We start from the raw sequence: 19,372 nt of genomic DNA, 5'->3' as shown, positions 1-19,372 counted from the left end.
AATCCTCACTTCACACTTTTACGCACGGCAACAAAAATAACGCTCCGTAGTTTAAACCACTTTATCACTAAAATACAACCTCCGTCCTGAATGTTCAGTGTTCCCATCCGATAATGCTGCTGTTGTAGTCTCTACCTCAATGTCCACGCACGCCAAGCAGAATAGCCGAGCGCAGGTCCAGATGGTTCCATTGTCTTCCAGCCAAAAGATAGCCGCTGTTCACACCACCTCCCCCCACGGACAACTTTGACACAGAAAGTTTTCTGCTCCGCCGTCACCATGAGTAGACGCGTCGTAGTAGCCATCTGAGATCAGGTCACGAGCGGTAGTAGTCATCACAGCGTCGCTGCCGCTGCGAGGTCCTTCATCATGTAGAAATCCCGGTCGCACTGACGTCCCCACGGCTTGTTCCGCGGTGGTCCTCCTCGTCGTAGGAAGACATCCACGGTCCGATCCCCCTCTGACAGGCCCGCTCCTGCGGCCACCACAAAATACATAGGTCCTTTAATCGAAGCACACACTCGCAAAAGTGAGCACAGCGATGTAGCTGGCTCGCCAAAATGTCGTATATGATGAGGCATAAACTGCGGTTAGCAGGCTTGTAGTTGGTAATGAAGAAGAGGAGAAGGAGCAGAGACGTCAGGACCATGTTCCATGTTCATTTATTCAGCATTCATTCAAGTACAGCATCATAGAATCCAGGGCAGAGAGCCCTCCTGCAGCCCCTCTGGGCACGAGCACATCCCAAACAAACATCTCACACCGTTCTTATAGTATACCATTTACCAAAGAAGCCATTCTAAATAGCCATATAAGGTATGTACTAAAGATAAAAGCAACGCAATGGCCATTTGGCTCAGCTGTTAGTTAGATTGACAGCTGTTGCTGCGTTAGAACTAGCATTTCACCAGGCATTCACCAGTCACATTATTATTACTCTTCTGACTTTTAGCAAGGTTACATTAGTATCATTTCTCTATATGTTTTGACTTGCACACTGTCCATATACCACACTACAAAAGATGCAAAGCTACAAAGTGACGTAGCATATCGTTGTTGCCGGGCAGAAACCTCCTATCTGCATATTCTGACCTTGTGTTAATTTTTTTGCGTACATTAACGCCCTACTTGATCATGCTACAGTGTCACACAAAAGCGTCCAAAGTAGCAGATCTACAAGCTCACTTTTGAGCTTGTAGATCTGCTACTATTTTTCCTGAAAAGTAGGTTTCGGACATAATGAGGTTTCCACCGACAGAGACGTTATCTGTCGCTGTGTCGGTTAGCAATGTTGTACTTTTACATCACTACAATTAGTCTGTCCCCGCTACAATGAGTCTATCCCCGCTACAATGAGTCTATCCCCGCTACAATGAGTCTATCCCCGCTACAATGAGTCTATCCGCTACAATGAGTCTATCCCCTACAATGAGTCTATCCCCGCTACAATGAGTCTATCCCCGCTACAATGAGTCTATCCCCGCTACAATGAGTCTATCCCCACTACAATGAGTCTATCCCCGCTGCAATGAGTCTATCCCCGCTACAATGAGTCTATCCCCGCTACAATGAGTCTATCCCCGCTACAATGAGTCTATCCCTGCTACAATGAGTCTATCCCCGCTGCAATGAGTCTATCCCCGCTACAATGAGTCTATCCCCGCTACAATGAGTCTATCCCCGCTACAATGCGCTAGAACCCTGGGAGATGGATTGCTGAGGGGGAGAGCCACACCTACCATCAGCTCCCAGTACTTACTAGTGTTGATTTTGACAGCAAATTTTGATTTAATTTTAGTCATAGTCTTTTGAATAAAATTCCATTTAGTTTTAGTCATATTTTAGTCATCTGAAATGTTTTAGTTATTGTCGACTAAATATCATAAGATTTTAGTCAACTAAATCTACAGTTGATTTACTAAAATGCATTTTGTATTTTGCCGGTGCCTTGATGGCGTCATAATGGCTGATTTTACACTTGGTTGCATGCTGAAAATAGCCGATCTACAAGCAGCGCGACGCGTTGTGAGCTTGTAGATCTGCTATTTTCAGAGCGCAACACCTGAGTTTAACCCAACATAAAATTACTAGTCTTTTAGTTCTACTGGATCTCGTCTCCACTAGTTTTTATTCGTGGCGCTAGACCTCTAGCGCCACGTCTACTATCAGCTCCCAGTACTTACCGCACGAGGTGCCGCTCCCAAGCCGTGCTACTCATACATTGAGTTGGCAATGCCCGGAATTGAACCCATGACCTTGTGGTACAAAGGCGAGAGCTCTACCGACTGAGCTAAAGCTGGGGAACATTCAGTTTTAAGGGGGGGTGGAAGAAGAAGAAGAAAGGAGGGGAAGAAGGGGGAGGCAGAACAAGAGAAGAAAGGGAAAAGGAGAGAAATCTTGAGAAAAAGGAAGGGAATGGATGCATTTCTCATCATCATCATCATCATCATTTATTAAACTCACGAACATGTTCACATGGTATGGAGCACAGATATCATACATTTACATATTCATACAGACATAGCAAAAGGCATGGCAAGCCTTATTTAAACAGAGGGAGAACATTCTTCAGAAAAGCACCTAATTTATAGATAACTCTTTGCTTGTCAGATTGCAGTAGTAAAATTAGTTTCAACATAGATGGGCGAGTTATATAATACTTTGGCAGATATTTTTGTCTGAAATTCGTAATGATAGTGTTTTTACACTCAAACATAACATGAAACTCATCTCCAACTTGATTTCCATTACATAAATTGCATAACCTCTGGCTTCTTTCAAGTCCTCTATATCTACCAATGATCTTTGGGATTCTTGTGTTATTCAACCTGAAATTACAAATGGCCTGTCTATTCTTCTGGTTTTCAATCAACAGATATTTTTCCAACTTAAACTCTTGTTTATACTCAACATAGATGTCACATGATGTCATATTATTAAGTTCACTTTGACACTTTTGCAGAAACTGATCTTTCAACCTTTGTTCGACTGTTCGTTTCAACCAATCAATGTTATTACATTTCTGCGTCAGCCATATGTAAGACATACCACAATCGTCCAGTATATGCTTCACCTGCGAAACCCATGGTGATGTATATGCACCTGTACTAAACAGGTTAAGCAGACAGTTATACATTATTCGGCTCAGTTTGCTCTCTTTACCTTCGAGCAACCGGGCCCAATATCCGATGAGTCTCTTTTTAACTAGAATACAAATTGGGTACCTCCCCAGCTCTCCATACACCATATTACTACATGTGGTTGTTTTTACTTTTAGGATGTACTTGAGGAATTTAAGATGTCATTTTTCTAGCCTTTCAATTTTTTCAAACCCCCAGACTTCACAAGTGTACAACATGACTGGTGAAACCAACTTGTCGAAAAGATCTAGTGCAACGTTTACTGGTAAATCAAAAGTTCTACATTTACAAAGAAGGGAATACATGGCACGTGAGGCCTGCTTATGCAGCTCTTCAATAGCAATCTTAAATGAACCATTATAATTCATAGTAATTCCGTGATATTTAAAGCTATGGACGACCTCTAGGTTATCTCCATTACAGGAAAACTTTAGTCTACTGGTGTCAGCCTTTCTACCTCCAAATACTGTCACCTTTGTTTTTTCACAATTGATCTTCAGTTTCCACTTTTCACAGAAGCCACACATCTGGTCAATTGCCTTCTGTAAACCCTCCTTCGTATTTGACATGACGATTGTGTCGTCCGCATACAATAATAGCATGAGCTGTAAATAGTTATCAATCGTTGCATCATTAAAATTGATCGGCTGACAGCCATTGTGACTGAGGTAGTCCTCCAGGTCATTAATAAATAAAGCGAACAGTAGAGGTGATACATTTCCCCCCTGCCTAACTCCTGCTAAACTTACAAAAAACTCTGACTTCATGCCGTTGACAAAGACACATGATTTAACGTTTTTATACATATTCTTTACTACATCCATAAATTTGCCCTTGATTCCTACTTCTGACAGTTTATACCAAAGAGCATCCCTCCAGACTGTATCAAATGCCTTACTGTAATCTATAAATGAACAGAATAATCTCTTCTTTTTAAAGCAAAATAGGTCAACAATGTGTTTCAGGACAAAAATATGGTCACTGGTAGAGTAATTCTTTCTAAATCCTGCCTGGGTTTCCCTCAAGATAGAATTATCCTCACAGAAATTAATCAATCTTGCATTTAGTATATTTGTAAACAATTTACCCAAACAACTCAGAAGTGTTATCCCTCTATAATTATCACAGTCAGCAGTATTGCCTTTCTTTTTAAAAATTGGTACAATCAAACCAAGAGTCCAATCTTCAGGGAAAATACCGGAGTCAAGGATCTTATTAAACAAGGATACATACAATGGCATGAATATATTTGCTGTACTTTTGATATACTCATTCAGAATTTGATAAATTCCTGCTGCCTTACCAGTTAAAATTTTTGAAACAACCTCCTTGATTTCCTGTTCTGTAAAACTAGCATTTAGAACGCTATCGTCATGGGAGTGTGTTTCAAAGTCAACTTCCGGTATCTGACTCATTTGTACTTCCCAGTCAGATAATCTTTTAAAATGCTCATGGAAATCTTCCAGTGAAATTGGACAATGCTCCTTTTTTCTATCAGGGCCATTAAGCATCTTCCAAAAAAGCTTTGGGTTCTTATAAAATTGATTTTTATGCTCCCTCTGGGCTTTGAACAGCTCTTTCTTATATTCTTTACTTTTTACCCTTACATTTTTGATAGTAGCCTCATTTCTATGTAATTTAAACATTATTTTTGCTTTGAGGTATTTTTGCCTTTTTAATCTACATTCTTTATCAAACCAAACTACGTTTTTATTTACTTTCTTGTCATTTCTGTGTCGTGCCACTGTTTTAGGAAATGTGGCTGCTGCGCTACTAATCAAAATGCTACATGCTTCTTTTGTCACTTCATCTACTGATAAGTTTCCTTGGTCAAGCAACAGTTTATTCAGCTTATCAAGCTGAATGTGTTTTATATACTCATCTACCTTGTGTGCATCCCATTTACCAATTAGTTGACTTCCACTATTTACAATATGTTCCATGGGGCCCTCAGCCTGATAATCAACCCTTTCCATATTTACCTCCAGGGTCACTTCCACCATACAGTGCTTATCAGGAAACAAATGGTCGAATTCATGTACACAGAAACCTCTCACCTTGCTCACAATAAAAGGGGAACCTATCATGTAATCAATTACACTATCTTCAACTGTAGTTGCTTTCCCAATATGTATGTCTTCCCCACACCTTCCATTCAGTATACATAGCTCAAGATTTCTGCACAGATCTAACAGTGCACTGCCATAATTTCCGAAGTCTCTGTGTACATCAGCTGATTTTCTTTCTAGAGGGATATTAAACATTTCCATCATTCCCACATGACACTCGTTTTCACAAACATCTTTATCTTGGTTCCATTTATCGCCCTCATATAGGACAAAGTCATCCCTTTCCTGTGTATGGGCATTCATATCACCACAGATAAGAAATTTATTATTTTCCAATCCAATGTCGGCTATTATTTGCGTCAATTCATCAAACATGCCAACATTTGAGTATCTAGTTTTGTATGGTGGAATATAGACCACTAGTATCACAAGATTTTTGTCATAATTGAGTGCATGTTTATTACATTTTAAGCAAACACCTAAGTCACTGTTTATACCTTTTTGCACCCATTTATCTGCAATTTTCATGTTCACGGCTATTATCACCCCCCCCCAGAGCGCCAGTTTGTTAACTTGTGTCTGTTACTAGCAAACATTAAGAAGCCCATTGCTTTAAATTTGTCCAGCATCTCGGGTGTATCAGCATCATCAGTTTTCGTTTCATTGAAACAAAGTACATCATAGCTTTTGCATTTTTCAATAAAGTCAGGTGTATCCAACTTACTTCGTATACCACAGACATTCAAGGCAAGAATCCGTAGCCCCTGGGAGCCTGTCCTCCTCCCCCCAGGGCCAGACGCAGCCTCCTCTGTCTGTGCTCCATATCTGTCCTACACGCAGTGGTGGAAAAAGTACTCAAATTCTTTACTTAAGTAAAAGTACCAATACTGCAATATAAAAATACTCTGTTACAAGTAAAAGTCCAGAATTCAAAATTGACTTGAGTAAAAGTACAAAAGTATTGGCATCAAAATGTTGGTATGTTTGGTACTTAAAGTACCAAAAGTAAAAGTACTAAATATTTGAAAATAGCAGATCTACAAGCTCACAACGCGTCGCGATGCGACGCGTTGTGAGCTTGTAGATCGGCTATTTTCAAATAGCCTGGGTATAAAATAGGGTTAAATTGGTTAATGTATGTTTCATTTTATCATAATTTATATCTGAAAAGTAACTAGTAACTAAAGTTTTCAAATAAATGTAGTTGAGTAAAAGTACAATATTTGCCTCTGAGATGTAGTGGAGTAGAAGTAAAAGTATTGGAAATTGGAAATACTCAAGTAAAGTACAAATACCTCAAAATTGTACTTAAAGGGTAAGACCACTTTGGTAGAGGTTTGGTTTGTGTAGTTACCTTGCCATGATGTAACTCCAAAGGTGGACAAGAAATGAAAAATAATTGTTCCATTAATTAGAAATTGATAATTAAAAATATGCTCCCCATTGACTTACGTTGTACACTGAAACAGCTCTCAAAGTCACTCTTTAGGCCCATAAACGAACACAAACTAAGCTGATTCAGACAATATAGAACATCACCAAACCCAGTACTGTTTATTTTTTTAATAAAAATGTCAACTTCCTGATGATTTTACTATTTGAAGATCCGGATCCGGATCCGCCAATCCAGTCCAGGTTTTCTTTCTAATAAAAATAGCTAAATCAACAGTAAGTTAAAATTTTTATTTAAAAAAAAAATAGTACTGGGTTTGGTGATGTTCTATATTGTCTGAATCGACTTTGTTTACATTCGTTTACATGCTAAAAGAGCGACTTTGAGAGCTGTTTTACTGTACAATGTAAGTCAATGAGGAGCATATTTTGAATTATCAATTTCTAATCAATGCAGCAATTATTTTTTATTTCTTGACCACCTTTGGAGTTACATCATGGCGAGGTAACTACACAACCCAAACCTCTACCAAAGTGGTCTTGCCCTTTAAGTACAGTACTTGAGTAAATGTACTTAGTTACTTTCCACCACTGCCTACACGTCTATACCAAAATCTTTATAATCCACGTCCTCGTATCCAATCAGGAACAGATCACCTGGGGTGTTGATCGTGACATATCGGCCATCAGTCTTACAGATAATTCTGCCGTCCCTTAAGAATGTATGTTGACATTTATCCCTGGCAAGCCAGAAGAGCTTATTTCTCATGCGTGTAAGATCCTCGTTGATGAAGATGTCCTACTAGTGCAGATCATCATTTTTCAACGCCGCTTTATTCCTCATCAGATCCGATTTTTTTCCTCCTGCTCACAAATCGGACTATGGCAGGTCGGTGCTTGCCTTGTCTTCTTTGTCCTAAACGGTGCGCTGTGGAGATGTCACTTTCGGTGATATTTGCACCAGCCGCTGTCGCTAGTTGGCGAACCTTCTCCACCAGTTGCTCCTCCGTTTCGCCTTCTTTTTCCTCGATTCCATTGACGCGAACATTTTCTTTTCGACTGTACTGCTCCAGTTCGTCTTCCTTGTATCTGCTTTCAAGAATGGTTTTGTCAAGTTTCTAACAGTCCACCGACGCACTCAGTTGTTTCTGTACCACTTTGACTATTGCTGGTCTATAGTCAAAGCTGGTTCTAACTCAGCTTCATGAAAAATCCTGATGCAAGCGATTATGTATCCAAATATTTTCAAAAAGCACTGAAATGTTAAAACTACCGTTTCTAAGAAGGGGAAGTATGGATCCCAAGGATCGCCAGTTCGATCCCCGCTTTGACCAAAAAGTAACCTGACACTAACAAGTGCTCATGCTGTGTTTTAGATCTTTTTACACAATGGCAAATGTGTTGTGAAATGTAAATAAGTGTAGAGGGCTGTCCCTCCACACCATGAACGATAACTGTAAATGGTTTTATGGCTATAGAGTCTATACCACAACTAATGGTAATGACAGTAGACAATGACAGTGGTGAACGACAATCGTTGGCTTCAGTTCTAGCGTAATTTGATGAATAATGCAAACGCTAACAGGCAATCAAACTCCATCTGTATTTTCAGGGCATCAGTATAGGCCTCCCAGATCGCCACGGTGCTGTCATGACTGACAAGACCAACTCCTCCCCCGCACCTCCTGTCTCTCTCTCCGCCTCCCCCGCAACTCCTGTCTCTCTCTCCGCCTCCCCCGCAACTCCTGTCTCTCTCTCCGCCTCCTGCCAGAGGAGGAGTCCGGCCCTCAGCTCCATCAGGAGGGTCGTAGCCTCTCTGAGGTCCAGTCCCAAGATGGCGTCACCTCTCCGGAACAAGGTGGAAAAAAACCTACCATGTGATCATCTAACCATGTGATCATGTGATCATCTAACCATGTGATCATCTAACTCAGTGGTTCCCAAACTGTGTGTGTGTGTGTGTGTGTGTGTGTGTGTGTGTGTGTGTGTGTGTGTGTGTGTGTGTGTGTGTGTGTGTGTGTGTGGGGGGGGGGGTCCTAGTGATGAAGAAAAGAAGCTCATTGTCTCACCATCCAATCATCCATCCATGTGTTCCAGACAGAGGAGATGTTGGAGCTGATAGCAGAGTGTCAGACCCAGCGCCTGGACGAGCAGAGAGCCAGCGTCAGCCTGCTGCCCTCCCCACAGACACAGCCTCTCTGTGGGACGTGTTGCCCCGAGGATCAGCCTCAGCTCCCCAGCCCTGAGGAGCAGCCTCAGCTCCCCAGCCCTGAGGAGCAGCCTCAGCTCCCCAGCCAGGACTTCTACAACATGCTCATCCACTTCCAGGTATAACCATAGAGTTACAAATAATAGAGAGGGCACCGGATATCCCCTCCCATCCATTTGCATTGAATTGCTCACCCAGCGCATGGGCCGAAATCACCCCTTCTTCCGGGTTGATTGATTGATTGATGTACTTTATTTAGTAAGACATGAGAACATCAGTACATGGAAGTACAAATTCACAATACAAGGTCTACTAAACTGGAAGACTCATTAAAGGTAGGGTAAGTGATATTTTTGGGTTAAAACAAAAAAGTATTTTGTTAAAAGGTTAAAGCACTATATTCTGATAGTAATCATTGCTATAGAGTGTTTGTTCAGTAACAGAAGTCTCCCCGTCTCTTCAGCTCTTTAATAAACAGAAAATACATTTTCCGGTAGGTGTCAAAATCTCAGCCAATCAGGAGAAAGTACCCATTTTTAAGCTTCATTTTTATAGAGTTCCAGTTCCAATTTTGCCTGCTCATTTCTTAGTGTCATCACTTCCAATTTCACTTGTTTAATCTATATCCTGATTGAGTTCTCTATCCTGATTGGATCAAATTGGAAATGAAACTGAAACTGAAACGAAAATGCATTTTCTGTTTTATAAAGAGCTGGAGAGACAAGGACACTCCTTTTACTGAACAAACACTCTATAGCAATGAGTACTATCAGAATATAGAGCTATCTAACACTTATTTTAACCAAAGAAAATCACTTACCCTACCTTTAAGCACCGAGCTTGTTTAAGATGAGATCCCCATGCACACAAATCATGATGACATATAAGAGACAGACAGATATACAAACTACTATACAGAATGTCATACAATCAGCTTACAGGTTACTGGTATGAAGAGTGAAACATTTTTACAAAAGAAGAAAAATAAAAGGGGGGGGGGTAGGTTAAAACTTAGACAGGGGCCATTTTCGAATTGCAGCCTCCTGAAGGTGTATCTTTAGGGCAGTTTTGAAAGTGAGTAGGGTTTTACATGCCTTTACTCCTTTTGGTAGGGCATTCCACATTTTTGATGAATAGCATGAGAAAGAGTTCATTCCCTTTGTTGAGCCAAATCTGGATTGAACATGATTTGTGGAGCTGCCTCTGGTGTTATGATCGTGGACTTCATTAACATTTAGGAAGTATTTTGACAAATACAGGGGGATCCCAATGTTGTGGTGTATCTTGAAGACCAGGCCCATAGCAAGTTGCTGTACTCTGTCCTCAGCCCTAAGCCATCCAATCCTAGCAAAATGAGCAGGGGTTAGATGGGTTTTGTGATTGAGGCCAAGTAGCCTTACTAGTTTGTTTTGGGATGTTTGGAGCCTTGTTTTTAAGGCCTTGGAGGTGTTGTGATACCATGAAGTGCATGCATAATCGTAATGACCTTGTATGAGGGCCCCTGCAAGAATCTTCAGAGTATTCTTACTGACTAGACGTTCAATCCTATTCAAAAAGTGTGTTTTTTGGTTAACCTTTTTGATCGCTCTTTCAAAAACGCCGAAAGAGTTGGGAAATCATGTGATGGGCGAGGCCCATTAGGGGCTTCTGCGACGCGTTTCTGTGACGCGTTTTGCGTCACCGAGGTGCGCAGCCCCGTGCGCAAGCTCGTGAGTCGAGCCCATTGGTCGAAACCGTTTTCGTTCGTTCATGTACAGTGACCCCAGCTGCAGTACCGATGAATGGCCAGCATGTCCAATGCGCTTCAATGCAACCACTGGGCTCTGGGGGCTTTGGGTATAACCCAAGCCCCCAGAGTTGCTGAGAAACATTGAAGCTGCCACCCCAGTGGCCAAAGCTGGAACTGCAGGCGGGGAGAAATACATGCACACGCAAAACATACTGAGAGATATTTATATTTATACATATAAATATGTAAACATATTATACATACATACATATGCATTTACATATAAATATGCATCTCGAGTGTATTTAATAAATATCTCGCGTTCAATCCTTGACACACGGGCTGCCGTAGAACGCAAAAAGGACACTAGTGCGCATGCTCATAACTCTATGGGGATACAAAATCAAACCAATAATTCTACTTCCGGCAGGTTTCCGGGTGCTTCAAAACGCCACTGAGCACATTCATTGAAATGATAGCTGGGGGCGGGGCAATCCGCCCTCTAGTTATATTATACCTCTATGGTATAACCAGTGCAGCCCCAAAGAAAGAAACTGTCAGTTTAAAGGGATAGTTCACCCCAAATAAATATATTTTTTTCTATGGATTAGTCACCCCATGGAGACTTGAATTCATGGATATTGTTTTGTTGTTGTCACATTCCTAATACAATCATTTGATGACCAGCGGACCAGTAGGCAGCGGTTCCGGTAGGAGAGACAAAGGAGACTCTTTGTGTCCCGCTGCCGGTCATCAAATTATTGTCTTAGGAATGTGACAAAAACTAAAAAAATATCCATGAATTCAAGTCTCCATGGAGTGACTATCAATAGAAAAAGTCATTTTGGGGGTGAACTATTCCTTTAACCACTGTAAACATATATACATTGGCTCTTTGAAAATAGCTGATGTATAAAATGCTGTAGCTGACACGATGAGATGTGTCTTCAAAAATATCTTTGTAAATAATTGTGTAATGTTTTTTGAAACATTTTAACAACACAAATCTTTTAACCACAAAAATATTTTCAGACGGGTCCGCACGGCTAGCCTGATGAACCGTCCCGGTCGCGGAATTCGCGAAATGTCATGAAATACACATGAAATGTGAATTCAGTGACCGGAATGGTTTACCAGGCTACACCACACGGCCGGAAACATGTTAATCTGGGGGTGAGAACCTTGCGAACCACTGGTTTTAAACAGCAAGCCCAAATTAGCATACACTTAGAAACAAGCCCCCCAAAAACACCTAGCCTGGCACGGCCAGACTAATATCACTGTGTAGATATTAGTCTGGAATCTCTGTGTGGAACCTGCGTTTCCGAGGGTCGAATTAAAAAAAAAGACTCTGGTGATAAACCCGCCCCACATTTGAATATTGGGCACTGATTGGTCCCTCACTACTTCGGAGGGAGTGAAATCCAATCACGACTGAGCGGTGTCATACCAAATCTGCAGAGGGCTTTTTTTTTTTTTTGCAAAGGCAGATAATCACCCGAGTGGCTCCGAGAAGACCCGTAGTGTGTGTGTTTGTGTGTGTGGGCACTTTCTGAGCTTTTCTTGCGAACTGTTAATAAAGCATTCAGTCAAACAATCTGTGTGTGTGTGTGTGTGTGTGTGTGTATGTGTGTGTGTGTGCGTGTGCGTGTGTGTGTGTGTGCGCCCAGTCTTCCAGGATAGAGGAGCAGAGATGTTCTCTTCCAGAACACGATGATGATGAAGATGATGATGAAGATGATGAAGCTCAGGAGGATTTCTTCTGTCTGGTTCAGAGAGTCCAGGCCAGACGAATCAACCAGCAGAGAGCTACGCTACTCACACACTGCAGCACACTAACACACACATCACACAACAACACACAATAACACACGCACACATACACACACACATACACACACACACGCACGCACGCACGCACGCACGCACGCACGCACGCACGCACGCACGCACGCACGCACGCACGCACGCACGCACGCACACACACACACACACACACACACACACACACAATAGTTCATCTTCCTGTAATTGCCATGGTAACCCATAGTAAAGTGTACAGTCTGTATTTACAATAAAGTTCTTTGAATCGGCTGACATTTTGTTTTCTTTGGTGGGTTGCAATGAGGACTCTAGATGGAGCCCTCGTTCAGTGTCATTTCCACACTGTGCTTGCACCTCATGGTTCGAACCCGGGTGCGGCTCAAACCACACGGTCCGCATGAAGATTGAGCCCTTGGGGGGTCATCCCTATGTTCCCCGGGTTCTATGTTCCCCCACTAAGGTTAGGGTTAGGTTTAGGGTTAGGTAAGCGGGAACATAGAACCCGGGGAACATAGACTCGATCCGCTTCCAAACGAACCACGGTCCGGTCCGCTGCGGGTGTGAACGCAATGGGACTTTATAAAGGACCAAATATAGGAATTTAACCAAAATACAGTGCATTCTGCATTCATTGAAGAACAATATGTAAAATATAATAAACCACTACTCGTGTAGATATATCAATAATTCATATTGTAACTCATACAAGACGCTACTCTACACCTGTTGTTTTCTCTCTCTCTTCTCCCTGTATGGGTCTATGAGCCGCTGTATGCAGATCTGTGGAGCAGCTCATTTAACTCATTCACTGCCAGGAATTAATTCATTAATTCATCGTCTCCGGTCCCCTTACCAGCGAAAACGGTAATTTTACTGTAATTTAGGAAAATCATGGAATATTCTCTGTGACCTCCTTCCTCACGGACATCGCCTCGTTCACGTTTCGGCCTATAACTCTTCAACTGTAGCCAAAACGTGAATCTGCCTGTTACAGCGCCACCATGAGGCTGATTTGAAAAATGTAGGGTGGCATTTCTTCCATGGCCTAGTGGGGATGTGCGTACAAAGTTTAACGGAAATCGGAGGCTGCGTTCATGACTATTTACCAATGGATCGAATGCCCCCGGCCCCCAGTTAAAAATCATTAAAATCACTATAACAATAGAAAGCAATACATGATATTTTAATTATTATCATTACTAACTAATCAAATAACCCTTGTTGTAAAGAAACTAAGTTGTCTTTAACCCTAACCCTAACCTCAGTAAAACTAAACCTGCCAGGGAGCCAATAAGATCACATATCCTATACTTTGGTGGGATTCATAATCACGCATCCAGTATGGCTCCTCAGGTTTTTTCGGGCTTTCGGGCCTAACATGGTGGTAATAGTCGGGTTCGGGCCTATAATGGCAGCTTTTACATGTTACTTTATGTAAGTTAAACAGATCAGGAAGATGCAGGACTCAGTTGTCAGGAACCAAACTCCATACTTTATTGTAGATCTCATCACAGCAGAGAGAGACTAGTGTCTCCCTCCAGGGCTTCCCCCATCACTCCCCAACATCATTCCAATAGCCACATTAGCTTCTATCTCTGCTTGTTTACATGCATTCAGTCACACTGTGTAGCTTTCTCTACACTGTAAGTTATCAAAGCGACCTTGCTTAGTAGTTGTAGTGTTGACTCTATAATACAACACCAATAAAAAAATAAACAACAAAGCAACAGGTTGAGATTGTATGCTGCTCTGTTAAATAGCTCTATATTGTGATAGTAATCATTGCTATAGAGTGTTTGTTCAGTAACAGTGTTAAATAGCTCTATATTGTGATAGTAATCATTGCTATAGAGTGTTTGTTCAGTAACAATGTTAAATAGCTCTATATTGTGATAGTAATCATTGCTATAGAGTGTTTGTTCAGTAACAGTGTTAAATAGCTCTATATTGTGATAGTAATCATTGCTATAGAGTGTTTGTTCAGTAACAGTGTTAAATAGCTCTATATTGTGATAGTAATCATTGCTATAGAGTGTTTGTTCAGTAACAGTGTTAAATAGATCTATGTTGTGATAGTAATCATTGCTATAGAGTGTTTGTTCAGTAACAGTGTTAAATAGCTCTATATAGACCACCGAAGTCTGACGTCATTTACACATCCTTTGTTTGTCTACCTGGTTTGCAGTTTTCCACTCCCGTTCTGAATCTCATAGACGTATTTAATATCGCGTCAAATAAGAACTGTGTTCCAAAAATAAACAAATGACCCCGGCGGTTTGACTCTTATGGATATGAAGCATCAACTGACGGTGAGAAAACGCTGATGTTACTTCCGCCGAATTAGTTACATTTTCGCCAGAAACAGACTGTATCAAATATAAGTGACTGACTATCATAAACCATACAGAACCTCCTCCCTGACAATATCGCCGGGACAGTTTGTTTATTTTTGGACCACAATTCTTATATGAGACGATTCTAAGATGACCCAATGTTATTCTCCATAGAGAAATTACTTCCGCAAACCTGGGGATGAACGAATGACGTCAGGACTTCGGTGGTCTATTGTGATAGTAATCATTGCTATAGAGTGTTTGTTCAGTAACAGTGTTAAATAGCTCTATATTGTGATAGTAATCATTGCTATAGAGTGTTTGTTCAGTAACAGTGTTAAATAGCTCTATTGTGATAGTAATCATTGCTATAGAGTGTTTGTTCAGTAACAGTGTTAAATAGCTCTATATTGTGATAGTAATCATTGCTATAGAGTGTTTGTTCAGTAACAATGTTAAATAGCTCTATATTGTGATAGTAATCATTGCTATAGAGTGTTTGTTCAGTAACAGTGTTAAATAGCTCTATATTGTGATAGTAATCATTGCTATAGAGTGTTTGTTCAGTAACAGTGTTAAATAGCTCTATATTGTGATAGTAATCATTGCTATAGAGTGTTTGTACAGTAACAGTGTTAAATAGCTCTATATTGTGATAGTAATCATTGCTATAGAGTGTTTGTTCAGTAACAGTGTTAAATAGCTCTATATTGTGATAGTAATCATTGCTATAGAGTGTGTGTTCAGTAACAATGTTAAATAGCTCTATATTGTGATAGTAATCATTACTATAGAGTGTTTGTTCAGTAACAGTGTTAAATAGCTCTATATTGTGATAGTAATCATTACCATAGAGTGTTTGTTCAGTAACAGTCTCATCTGTTTAAGAAAGTGGGTAGCTGATATATTGCACTTTTACCGTAGCGCTAGGTATACTCTTAGTTGCTTGTTTTAGAAGAGAATGCACTTCAGACTTCTGGGTTTCTTGCCTACCTATGTTGAATGCACTTATTGTAAGTCGCTTTGGATAAAAGCGTCTGCTAAATGACTGTAATGTAATGTAATGTCCATGTCTCTCCAGCTCTTTACTAAATAAATGCATTTTCAGTTCGGGATACCAATCTTATCCAATCAGGAGAGAGAACTCACATACACATTAAACAAGTGGAATTGGAAGTGATGAAACTTAAACTGGAACACTATAACATTGAAGCTGATGATGGGCACTCTCTCTTGATTGGCTGAAATTGGCAACCCACCTGCAGTGAAATGTAAGAGAATATGAGGCACAATTATGTTTTCTCATTCCTTTATTGATATTGTGACATTCCATTCAAACCAAGCAAATTAAAGCCAAAATCTAACATCTGAACTTCAAACCATTCATGATCAGGGGCGCAGATCCCAGGGGGGAAGGAGGGGACATGTCTGACATGTTCCTCCAATAAAATATTTAGAAATAAATGATATAATTTAAAATATATATTTACAAGAAAGTGATTCCACTTTTGAAATCATTCTCACATACAGTAAACACAATACTTTGTGAAGGTTTTGTTTTTGCCACCCGTGTGTCCTGATCATCAACAACTGCCAAATAAACGAATCCACAAGTTTCATCATCATCATCATCATCACTTGTCCACAGAGCTGTTAACTAGTTTAATGAGTGAAGTTCAGCCAAAATGAACGGATAGAAACACAACAGTGGAGCTGAAAAACGGAAAGGTAAATAATACTGACCAAGCTAGGAATATCTAAACTGTCTGAATTAGACATATTTTGTTCTTTACTTTAGTAAAGTTTGCACAACCTTTCTGTTATTGTTGACTCTCATTGTGTCACTGTCACAACCCAGAGGTCTCATTATCCTAATTAACATAATTAACATAATTAAAACCTCATGGGACGATGGGGCAGGATAGACTGAATGTATGGATCATGTATTCAATTGAAGTTTAGACATAGGACACATTTAGGCAGGGAGCTCTGCCCAGTTTTATAAGCATTTTAGGTATTGATCATTTACAGTAGATATTGATAATACGGAAGGTATTGATTACTGGATGTATTGATCATTAGTCAAATCAGGATTCAAAAATAGGAATTGAACTCTGTGTTGGTGATATTATTGATGAGAATGTTCCTTGTTTGTGACCCCCCCCCCCAGTTGTAATGAGATCTGCTCCCCTGCTCATTATACACATGAATGATTAAATATACATCATTATATTAAGTAATGATGTATATGCACATGCAATTATAAATGATTGCATGTCATCAGCGTTTCCCATTAATGTCATAGACTGTGGCAGTCCACCATTCTCACCTCAGACCACCTTAGAAGGTCTAGGTCCACCTAGCCCTGGTTCAGAGCGTTAGTGAGTTCCCTCTAACGCCCTGGAAGACCCCTCTCTCTGCGCTTGTACAAGGAATTCCACTGCCCTGCGAGTGCTCAAGAGTAGTGAAAATAAACAAAACCATTTTGCTACTCACCGAAGCAAAGGCTGTTTTGTGTTGTTGAAAGTCTATTCTCGGAGGTGGGAAGCCTCTCAGCACCCCACCTACTCTGTAAAATACACTTTTTGGGCAGAAAATAAAATATGTCAGCGAGACGGAAATTATTTGTATTTACTCCACAGTGCCCTCTACAGATCTGGAGGATTTGAACTTTAACCATTAACCAAAATCTGTGGAATTCCTTGTACAAGCGCAGAGCGAGGGGTCTTCCAGGGCGTTAGAGGGAACTCACTAACGCTCTGAACCAGGGCTAAGGTCCACCCATCACCTCAGACCACCCTAGTGGGTTCAGGTCCACCCATCACAGGGAAACAGTGATGTCATAATGATCGTAACACATTAATTATCACACATTATAAATGAATACATAATAAATGACTTATGGTCAATTATAAAATAATAAAACCCTTTTCACAAACATGGCTGACTGACTTCCATTCAGATGGATATTAATATTAATGTTATGAAGAACTCTGATTGTGTGTGTGATCATTATTTAATGTTTCAATATAGTTTAGAACTGAAATATTATGTTTGTGTTTTCTGACGACAGAAACTATACAAAGTAATTTGATGAACCGCCCACACTAATTGGGACTCCCTCTTCCTTTGGTGTGTCGCCCAGGTGGCGCCTAAACCCTGACCTTTAACCTCATACACAAAATATCTATAAACCTAACCTTAACCCTAAACCCTGACCTTTAACCTCACAGAAACTATGTCTATAAACCTCAAAACCATGTTGACCTGGGCCTACACTAATTATCGTTAGCCTTGGCTAGCCAATTAGCATTTTTAAAGGACACATTGTGAAAAAGGTTGATGATGTCATCATTGTGCTATTTAAAGATGAATGGACACACAATTTTCCTCCTCTCTCCACCAGAGGGCAGCGATGACTCTCTGCTTCTCTGAAAACACACCCAGGTGTTCTGTGAAAAGACAATAAACCAATAAGAATCAGAATGTATTAACTGTGTGAACATGTTAACACTTTAGAATAACCTTCCCTTCTAATTGTAAATTAATTGTAAAATGAATCATTCCAAAATTATCAGTTAATGTGTTATTCATAACTTAACTTAAATGTTTGTTAACGGGTAAGACCACTTTGGTAGAGGTTTGGGTTGTGTAGTTACCTTGCCATGATGTAACCCCAAAGGTGGGCAAGAAATCAAAAATAATTGCTCCATTGATTAGAAATTGGTAATTAAAAAAATGCTCCTCATTGACTTACATTGTGCAGTAAAACAGCTCTCAAAGTCACTCTTTTAGCACATAAATGAACCCAAACATAGCTGATTCAGGCAATATGGAGCATCACCAAACCCAGTACTGTTTGTTTTTTTAATAAAAATGTCAACTTCCTGTTGATTTTACTATTTGAAGATCTGGATCCGGATCCGTGGATCCAGTCCAGGTTTTCTACTTATTAAAAATGGCAAAATCAACAGGAAGTTGACATTTTTATAAAAAAAAAAAACAGTACTGGGTTTGGTGATGTTCTATATTGTCTGAATCAACTTTGTTTGCGTTTGTTTATGTGCTAAAAGAGTGACTTTGAGAGCTGTTTTACCGTACAATGTAAGTCAATGAGGAGCATACTTTGAATTATCAATTTCTAATCAATGGAGCAATTATTTTTTATTTCTTGCCCACCTTTGGAGTTACATCATGGCAAGGTAACTACACAACCCAAACCTCTACCAAAGTGGTCTTGCCCTTTAACATTCAGTTAATGATTTAGAACTATGCTATAAATAGTTAATAGATCATGAACAAGTTATTAGTAAACTACTTAAAAACCTGACCTCCCAGCACCCTCCCTGCAACTACAGTAACCATCAAAGTAGAAACAACTCAGTCCATTCAAACAACATTTGACCAATACTTTGTCAATAGTGTATCTTAGTAGGAAGGGCAGCTCAGTTGGTAGAACACTCTCCTTTGGACCACAAGGTTCTGTCTTTGATCCTGCTAGTGATGGAATGATCAGTGTTTTCAATGTACTGAATCATTGGTACAGTTCACTGAAATGTTGTGTTCAATGAACTGAATCATTGGTTCAGTTCACTGACAATTGATCGGTTCAGAGTTTGGCTGCATTGTGTTGTTTCTTCACTGAACTGAATCACAGACACTTGTGACACCTGACT

The 19,372-nt window shown here is 40.2% G+C and overlaps 1 protein-coding gene across 1 annotated transcript in view; it reads right to left on the bottom strand.

Moving 5' to 3' along the window:
* Positions 1-17,777: 17,777 nt before the first annotated feature.
* Positions 17,778-19,372, bottom strand: part of LOC308088137 (H-2 class II histocompatibility antigen, E-S beta chain-like) — a 60,752-nt gene continuing 59,157 nt past the window's right edge. The window contains exon 10 of the mRNA XM_080432513.1: positions 17,778-17,946. The gene's annotated coding sequence lies outside the window, so the exon portion shown is untranslated. The remainder of the gene's footprint in view (positions 17,947-19,372) is intronic.

This window comes from Gymnoscopelus braueri, assembly GCF_963280865.1.
Source record: "Gymnoscopelus braueri genome assembly, chromosome: 7".
Taxonomy (NCBI): domain Eukaryota; kingdom Metazoa; phylum Chordata; class Actinopteri; order Myctophiformes; family Myctophidae; genus Gymnoscopelus; species Gymnoscopelus braueri.
Note: the sequence above shows the minus strand (reverse complement) of the source record. Positions and strands in the feature narration are given on the sequence as shown.